This window comes from Cyprinodon variegatus, unplaced genomic scaffold, assembly GCF_000732505.1.
Source record: "Cyprinodon variegatus isolate N-32 unplaced genomic scaffold, C_variegatus-1.0 Scaffold1551, whole genome shotgun sequence".
In the NCBI taxonomy this organism is placed as follows: Eukaryota; Metazoa; Chordata; class Actinopteri; order Cyprinodontiformes; family Cyprinodontidae; genus Cyprinodon; species Cyprinodon variegatus.
The window spans coordinates 82,924-92,912 of NW_015152004.1; the positions used below are offsets into that span (position 1 = coordinate 82,924).

At 39.7% G+C, this 9,989-nt stretch overlaps 1 protein-coding gene across 7 annotated transcripts in view; it reads right to left on the bottom strand.

Moving 5' to 3' along the window:
* The window catches only part of gab1 (GRB2 associated binding protein 1), a 77,027-nt gene that overhangs the window by 55,633 nt on the left and 11,405 nt on the right, over positions 1–9,989 (bottom strand). The window contains exon 1 of one of the 7 annotated variants that reach the window (XM_015403722.1): positions 7,474–7,939. The exons of the other annotated variants lie outside the window; for them this stretch is intronic. The gene's annotated coding sequence lies outside the window, so the exon portion shown is untranslated. Of the gene's footprint in view, positions 1–7,473; positions 7,940–9,989 lie in introns of those variants that run through there. 7 annotated transcript variants of the gene reach the window in all.

Consider the following 9,989-nt stretch of genomic DNA (forward strand, 5'->3'; position numbering starts at 1 on the left):
GGCGCACCGCACCAAAGGGCGCACCGCACATTTTGAGGGAAAAAAAGGACGTTTAAGTGCGCCTTATAGTCGTGAAAATACGGTATCTTCTCTGCAAGTCTATTTCACCCACTGAACTATCATTATACATCTATGACAATGGAAACTCGGTTTTGCATTCTATGACCCCTTTAAAGGTTTTCTGAGGTTTTATCTTTTAACTTATCCAGAAATGTAACATTAAAAATAACAAATACCCAAACACTTATTTGAATTAGTATTGTATCCAGATACAGCATACAGCATCAATATTTTTAACAACTCTGGATTGATTAACCAAATCGAATTTGATAAAACATGGTTTAAGGCCCCTTAACCTCTCAAAACCCACCAGTTTTAAAGGGTTTACAAATAATAACTCAGAATGGATGAAAATTACCCTGGTAAAATGTTTACCAATATAGGCATGTCAGACATTGTTGGAAAGCTTAGATTGTCCACAATTCAACCAAGTTCATTTTATGGACACAGCGAGCACCAAAGCACAATTAACACAGATATAGCAGCATGTCAAAAGGTAGCATGACAAAGCAGCTACAACAAGCAAGCATGTCTTTATAACTGCTGTTCAAAAAAAGACCTATTATTTTCGAGAATAAAAAAACAACTTTGAGTCGTGTTTGAACTGATGCAGCTTGGGTGTTTTACTCATGTATGTATTCAGAACTAGAAGGTGTTTGCTTTCAAATAACATATCCGACATGTAATTTGGGCTCACAGTTCCTCAGTTATTTGCTTTTCCATTTGGGTATGCAAAATGGGCAAATTTCCCAGAAATGAGGAGGATATTAAGAGGTTAAATCTAATAACCTTAAATAAATAGAAGTGAAACAAAGTTTCTCCAGAAGTTTCTTCAAACCTTTGATTCTCTCTGAACACAGCAGAATATAAAAGCTTGCTTGAAAGAAAGAAAAAAAAAGGAAAAAAATCAATTCATAATCAAGTTTAGTCGGTCTATCATATAAAAATCATGAAAAAAGGATCAGTGGCTTTAAAGCTCTGAGCCGTTCCAGCAGCGTTTAGTAAACTTCAGCAGAACCTGCAGCTCTGTAGTTTGGTGCCGTTTCCTCAGAGCAGAGCTGCCAGCCTGCCTCAGCTTGCCTCCCAGCCACGCCTCCTTTAGAGCAAGACCCTGAAACTGGCACACAACTCCACTCGCTGGAGTCGCACTAAAATGATACCGGTTTACTTTCAGAAGAGAGTGAGCGCGTACAGCACATACCTCGGGAGGTCGTCATGTGCTGCGTGTGTGCGCTCCGGTTTTCCCCGTACGCTGATTCACAGCTTTGGGAGGAACTTGTGGAATTTGTCAAACGCAGTAGAAGCAGCTGCAGAAAGGAATCCTAAATATTTCTCCAACAAAACTATTACTTAACAGCGTCCTGACAACATCACCTCTCTAGGTCTCTGAGGGTGTGTGCCTTCACACCTGTGTGTTCTGATAACCCATACTCATTCATATTACACTTGTTTTAGTTGTCAATTATCATTAAATCCTAATTTATCTTTACATATAAACATCCAATAGAAGAAAGAAGAGATTCTATAATTAACACTCTATCCTTGATAGCCCTCCACTTTGTTTGGGTTTTTCTGTGTTTCTCTAAAGGGCATAAATATTTTACCAGAACTTGCAATCAGTTTAGAATAATGCAAATCTGGCTTTTCTTTTCATGCTCTTCCTAAAATACGGTGCTCCTTGTGCTTAATGAATGCACTGAAAATATAAATATTTCTATGTTTTCACTGATAGAACATTAACATTTCCAAGCTGTGTCCTTTTTAATTAAACGGTCCATGAGGAATAAACACCACAGGATAAACATCAGCTTGATAAAGAAATCCTGCGATGCTCAAATCTCACATGACGTCAGGGGACGTCGGTAAATCACCAAACCTCATGCATCAGACAGTCGATATACAGATAAGGGGGCAAAATATAAAATATACTGTAATTTACTGTAACAAGATGGAAATCTCCTGGTTTGGGTTTATTGCAAACAGAATCATGCAGTGAGCCGTCTTAGCTTTAGAAATAAAAACAGCTTAAATACAGGATTTCTAATCATTTTACCAAAATCTTTATGCACTCAAAATATCTGTTGCCGCTTTAAATTCAAAGAATTGCAAAACACAATACAACCCTACAGAGCCAGAATGCAGTGAATCATAAAGTCAGCTAGAGTCTATCATTGTGACCAATTTAACCCCCAACAGGCAGCTTCAGAGGCGTCTTATTTACAAATCCAAATCTAAGAAGGGAATAGAAGAAAATCAATGTTTTTCAAAAATAAATCTGACAGAGGATCTGTGGGTTGAGCTCCAGAAGGCTGTAGCTAAGAGACGTTGACAAAGCTGATAAAAAAATGTCTCACTCTGACAAGAGATGACAGACAAATGAGATTAACTGTTAAAGTAACTAAAAGGTGCTTCAATACAGTGTTTGTTCACACTGATAAAATAGGTATTAGAAATGCTCAATTCTATGTGAAAATGTTCAGAACACCTGAAACAGACACAGATCTAACAGAGGTCTGTTATCATCATCTGATTTCATTCCTACATGTGCATATATACACATATATCTCACATATATATCTCACAATGGAGAAATGTACCTCTGCATTTAACCCATCCCCTTGGGGAGCAGTGGGCTGCCATCATGCGATGCCTAGGGAGCAGTGAGGGGGGTAAGGGTCTTGCTCAGAGCCCTAGAGTGGCAGTCTGTGGGGGTGGGGCTTAAACTCAGAACCTCAGGAATTTCAAGCTCTATGCCCCAACCACTAGCCTGCCGCTTCCCCGTTTATCACCCTCTGATTTCACACCTATATCTCAATCAGATTCAATTCCTTTACCATCATCTGATTTCATTCCTCTGGCATCATCTGATTTATTCCCTCAACCGCCGTCTGATTTCATTCCTCCACTGCCGTCATTTAATTCCTCCACCACCGTCTGATTTCACACCTATATCTGTCTGATTTCACACCTATATCTGTCTGATTTCACACCTATATCTCCGTCTGATTTAATTCCTTTGCCACCATCTGATTTCCTCTATTATGGTATAAATTAAGCCATGTATCAATGTTATTGAATTGATCCCAATCTATAAAATCAAGACCATAATAAAACAATTTCAATGGCTCAATTTTCTATAACCTGTAAGCAGATTTCAATTTAAAGATTCCTGTTGGGAGAACCTGATTTCCTCAGTCTCGAGTTCTAGGGTATAAATATATTTTTCTTAGAAATAAATAAAGTAGAACCAGTCTTTATTGGTGGGTAGCGTTGGGCATCGAGAATAGATCAGAATCAGTTCCAACCTTTCAGTTCTCCTGGAATTGTTTCCATAAATTTTTCCCCCCCGATTCCTAATTTCAATGCACAGTCCGCCTACTGGAAATAGAAGTTTCCAAATACTAGTGAAGAAGATTCAACAGCATTGTGTGAGCAGCCATCTGCACTGCAGCATTTCAAAGCGTAGCTTCAATTTAAGCACGGAAATGACAAGTCGGCTTCGTGTAACACTGGCTATGGGATTATATTATTATGATAGCTGTTGTAGGTGGGCTCCTTGAATTGATTCCTCCTCTAAATTAGTGCAGCTTCTGCAGAGAAAGTGGAGCCTACTCTATATTTTCTACCTCTCGCTTTACTTTTTGGATAACGACCCATTTCATTTTAGTTCATTTGGAATCTGTTTCAAATGATAAAACCCACTAACTGAAGGATGGAGAATGAAATCTGATCGTTCCTCTGTCCACAAAAGTAAAGCATCGCTACTTCCACGTCTAATTAAATGGAGTTCAGGTCCAGTAAACAGGGCTGAGGATATAAACTCTGTCAGGATGACTCTCTGCGGCTTTCAGGTTTTTTGATAAAGCTGACATACAGAACTACTATGTCTAATATATGTGAATCAGTGGCGGCGTCTGCTTTCTGGATCAAGGGAGGCTCAATGGTGTTAATTAAATCCAAACATCATGTATTGCATTTACAAATGGTGACACTAATAAAATAAAAATAAAAAAATCACTAAAATGGGTGAAAATAGCTGCTTTGAAGCGCTCCGAAATAATTAACTCCAGAAACCACGGCAAGAGTCCAGCACAAAACGTTCTGAATAAATGATAGTTTCTCCAGCTCTACTCATGATGAAAACCTTCTCACTGTCAGGCCACTGTCAGTCAGAAATCCTTAAGCATGTATGCCAATCAGCATGGAGCAGCCAAGTTTACGACCCGCCTCTGCTCCATAGACCCCCTTAGAGGTTTAACCTTACTGTAAGTGACGTAATTTGATGTGTTGTCCAATCAGGGCTCTACTTTCTCGCTGCTTACCACAATAGTACGAGCCTCAAACCTCAACAGCGATTTCTCGTAGAGGGTGACGGGCAGAATCCTGCTGCTCCAGAGGCGGATTAAACAGCCTCAGAGAGTGGGCACAAAAGCTGATTAATGTGCAACATACTCATACATTTATGAAATTCAAATTTGTCCAAGAGTTTTACGAAATGTACAAGTAAGGTTTAGCCTCCTTCGTATTCACTGAGATATTGAAACTGATCCAAATATATTTTTCATGCTTTCAGTTTTTTATGTCAGCAGAGCTGACACAGAGTTAGAGAACTCATTCAGGAAAACACTTTTGCACCCTAGATGCACAAAGGAGCATTACCGCAGATCCTTCCTGCCAGCTGCTATTGCATTGATAAATCTCTGCTGCTCGGATACAGGTAAACAGTCAGGTAAATGCAAACAGACGATGTCCAAAACATATTTTGGCTGCTGTTTTTTCCCCTTGTTTTAAACTGAACATTTCGTGTTTTTACCCTGAAAATGGTGTTTTTAATATAAAATGCACAGTATGTTTCTCTTCCTGCCATGCGTTTTTACCATTTGCATTTTTTTATGTTTTTCTTTCCTGTTATTTAGTCTTCCTTTTATATCAATTAAATCTTGAAGGGAAATCAGACGTTCTTGTGGGAGCCTGTAAACTTTCCTGCATCACACCCGATTTTCTTGCTGCAGAACAATAAACGTGTTTCTATTCTATATTGATTCTCCTGAAAACTCGAACAAATACTGACTCCACTCAGCACAGCAAGTATCAGGATGTCTTGAGGGCTAAACCTACATTTGAGCAAAGATTGGATATAAAAAGTGACTTGCCGGCTATCACAAGGCTGAACATAGCAAAACACTGATTCCCTCCAACCAAAACGACCTGATGCTGAAAACCATCCCCAGACTTCGTTTTTCTAATCAGGCCTTTTTATACCGTTCTCCATCCAAGCTGCTCACTCTGAGGACGGTTTGTGAACAGATGGCAGCCTACACAGAGCCATGGGAATGAAAGCTGTGCTACAGATAAAACAAACTCATCTGACTTCAGGATAGGTTCCTCCTCAACAAACAGTTTATTACATTCCCACAGTATCTCCTGTTGGTATTCCACCCAGATAAGTGAAAGGCCACGCTTTTCTCCTTCACAACCTTGACATTTCATCATACAGACCCTTTTTTTTCTGTAATCACATGCACTTGCCAAAGCTGCATCCTTAAAATGCAACACATTCCTCTGGCATGGCAGCCTAAGTTCACATGATCACAAGATTCCTTCACTGCTGACAAAAAGGCCTCACAAAACCTCCTTTCAGTCTAAACACAAACACTAAAGGCAATGTGTAAATAAGGGGTTGGAAAAATAGGCCATGCCTAAGCTGGTGCATTTAGGGCAAAAAAACAAAACAGAATCAAAACAAGAGTTGATGTAAAAAAATATATATAAAAGATCGAGGTCATTCTGTAATTTTAGACGACACAAGCTGTAAAAGTTTTTTTTTTTTAAACACGCAAGAACGTTCTATTGTTTTTATGAATTCTTATCAAACAAAACCAACAGCTACAGCAGACAGTTTAACTAGAGTCAACAGTCAGACCACAGAGACAACTGTAGATATTACTGAGTGTAAACTTAATCAAGAAACTATTTTTCTCAATACATTCAGCCTTTTTTTTTCCATCTGTGTCCAAGTAATATGGTGAGAGCGTCTGACTGCAGATGAGACGAAGAAAGAGAAGCCATCTTGCATTTAAAATGTTCCGGGTTTTAATCCGGGTTACTTGTCTGCTGCACATTGTGCCAATGGGAGGGCTGATGTCTGTGAGCTTCAGGAGAGGATGCTGGTCAGAACCGGAGAAAAATATGCTAACCTGTACATCTCTTTCCTCATCTATAGCCAGACCAGGCTTGATCACTTCTGTCAAAATGCTTTTTACTGGATAAATCCAAATGCTGACCCCAGTCACTAACAAATTCAGGCTACAGAGTGATATCGCTAGTTTTCTCTCACCATCTTTAGCATCCATGCATTCGTAATGCTAAAGGGGAATGCTGTTTTTTTATACGTTATTACATCATGTTCTATGGGTGAGTAGAACATGATGTAATAACATAAAATCAAGGGCCCAATGTAAAAAAAACTTGCGTTTCCCTTTAACAATGTCACTCCTCTGCAACTTCAACCCTGCATTCTGCTAAACCTCTTCCCAATTTTTTAAAGTAACAAAGCTAAGCAGCAATAGAGTATTTATTCAGACTTCAAGGGTCCATCAAGAAAGTAGACGTCTTTTCTAAGTCCTAAAAGTCTTGGAACCTTCTTAGTTCTCAGACCAAGCACTGGAGCTGCACCAAGAAACTATTGTCTCTGCTCTGCTGGCAAAATGTATTTAATTAGTTTTGGTCCAGAAAGAGGTTAAAGCGTGATACTAAATACAACAAGCTCAGTTCTTGAGATGTATCCAGTGCAAGTTTGATGGTGCAATGTTTATCTTTGCTCAGTTTTAGGAAATTTCACAGACTCCTAAGTAATTAACCTTTGTGCTTATAAACAATCTGTTACCAAGAAACAAAAATAATGAAACCATTCATCAGCTTTCACTCTCGATGAAAGCAGAAAAGAAAACATAATTTATACGTGTGGAATATAGCTCTGCATCCCTGCCATGATACAGATTCAGATTAAACTAAATTCAGTCAGACTAAATCTGATTAAACAAATGATATTAAAAATAGAAACTCTGCTAAACTGTGATGGCCTTTTTTCTTATTCAGCCCATGTGTTCAGAGTTTTAATAAAAGCATGACATTTTAAAATTATGAATCGTCTCACTGCTTCATTAAAACTTTTAACCTTTTCTGCTCTTCAAAATGGATTGTAACTCCTCCCTAAACATCTGGAGACCAAACGGCTTCAGGTACTGAAGTGCTTCTATTTAACACCTGAGATATGAATCTATGCCTGGTTAATCAACCCTCCTACATCACTAGTATCAAATAATCTGGTATCAAACACATCGTTAAAGAAAAAGACAAAAACTGGAATTTTTTCATTGAATTTCAAAACACGTTTTCAGAAAACTGACCCACCTTTGAGTTCTACCTCTGGTGGCTCCTCAAAGTCCCATTTGTTGAACAATGAGGAAAAATTAGGGACTTGATTCCAGTTTTCCAGGACATGAAGACAAGGACTAAAGGACATGTGAAAGCTCCTCGGAATGGCAGCAGAATACGTCTGTCAACATGGAGAGAAAACGTCCACACAGCGTCCAATCTGTCCCCACCGGGATCCGTCCCAGAAAGCAGGGGTCTCTCAGCTTTTCTCAGGGTGTCTGTTTGCCTGTACATGTCCTCTGGCTAAGGGCCAGGACAAGGATATCACTCACAGCCATCGTAGCTCTAATGCAATCAGGGACTGTGGCCAAACCAGAACCTCTTCGTCTAGATCAGCAAACTTCTTTCACTTTCATATCAACAATTATTGAGCAACTGCAAAAAAAACATGAGGAGTAATAAACCCAAACGGCTGTAAGACGGGAACAGAACTGATTTGCTCAGACTGTCTGCGTCACAGCTGCATGGGAAATAACACAAGTTGATAACAATATTTCACAGCTAGTCGAAACACCCTCCCCCCCCATGTAGTGACGCCTGCAGCAGAGAGCAGGTGAAGAGGGCAAAAAGAAGCATGACAGCAGAGGGCTATATTAAGGGGCTGTGGGCGTAGCAGCTAGGCTCAGATCACAGAGAACGTCATGACAGGAATGCCTGCTGGGGGGGGGGCTAAAAGGACAGGTGACCTGCTAAATTTAGCAGCAGGTACATTGCAAATAATTAGAGTGAGTGAAACTGTTTCATGGAGAATTTAGACATACGGTTTATTTCTAATTATTTGGAAGATTTAAAAACCAAACTTTGTCTCAGAAGGTTGATTTAACATTTTTAAATTGTTGAAGCTCGTGGTTTTCCACCCTATGACACAACTCTAGCCTCCTCAAAATAATCTATACCTAAATATAATCGAAAGTTAAAACATTTAAAGATTTTCTTTTAAATTGATATCAACTTTAGGCTCCGCCCCTTCCCAACCTACAGGCCTTATCAACGCTGGAAGCTGGAAAGGCTGCAAACATGCTGACAACGCCGAAAACATGCAAAGATCTTTATGGACAGAAGCATTGTTCGGAGTAAGTCCATATATGATAGATGGATGAGATAATTAAATGCTAAGCTAGTGTTATATGCTAACCTAACGATACAGGGCTTTTATTTTGGAGCAGCGTAAAAAGGGCAGTGACATAGTAAAGCTTCAAGGAGCTGAAGCCAACGCTGGCTGTTATGATGTCAACGGTTCAGTCCAATAAACGACACAAAGCACAGTCCACAGAAGACGGTCATTATGAATTAAAAAAAAAAAAAAAAAAAACATGGAAAACATCCTGATGAAATAAAAGCCTTTTGAAAATGCACATTTTAAATGAAAACTATTGGAGTCAAATAAAATTTACGTAATTGTGAAACAAATAATATTTTTTTAATTATAGTACAATATATTTTCTAATAATGAGCAGACCATTTTTATTATGTAAATATATTAATAATTCAATTTCATAATTTTTTATGGGAGCATGGTGCCTTTAAGTTTTCAGACCAGAAGCGCTCTGAATACATGAGGACCGTTGCTGTTCACTGAAGCAGGAGGTAGAGCTGAGGAAGCGGTAAATGTTATATTGACGGATACCTGAGCGAATGCTGCCAGCAGAGGGCGACGGCGTACCAGAATATTTATGCCTGCTGACAGTCCCTGGTAAAAAAAATTATTTTTAGTCTCAAAATGGAGAAAGTAAACACTGTCAGGACCAACGCTTGGTGTATATTGATTAATTAAGCCCAATTTATGCTTCTGACGCATAGCTTCTGCAACCGTCAAATTTGTCTCTGTGCACGACCACACCCCCCACGCAGAGGGGTGCGCAACCGTAAACACGCACCTCAAAAAAATCCCAACTACGCGCCAGAAGGTGGCAATCCCGTGCAGACCTCAAGCGGAAGTGCGCAGTCAAAAGGCAGCTGTGACTGGTCCTCGGTATGCCTTTCCGGCTGTCTGTGTGGTCGTCCTTCTCGATTCGGTGCCGGGGCGCGCCATTTTTAAAAAACCGAGGAACAACTACAATGGACAACTACGACGAAAGGTTAATCGGCCTTTTTGCCAACTCTATTAACAGAACCTGTTCCGTGACCGTGATATCCTGCAGACGCGCCACTGTTCTCTCCAACTTATGCTTTGGCAGGAAACTGCTGTGCGTCGCTAGAAATTCCAGACTGACGGTGCAGAAGTAACAGAAGATAGCGATGAGAAAACTAAACGCAAAAACATCACAATCCCTTATGTTGCTGGAGTGTCTGAAAAGCTCAAGAGAATTTTCTCCAAACACAAGATCCCAGTACATTTCAAGCCAAACCAAACCTTTAAACAGAGGCTAAAGATAAAACCCCCAGACCGAATCTGAGCGGAGTGGTATATGCTGTTCAGTGCAGCGAGGAATGCTCTGATCTTTATATTGGTGAAACAAAACAACCTCTCCACAGACGCATGGCCCAACCCA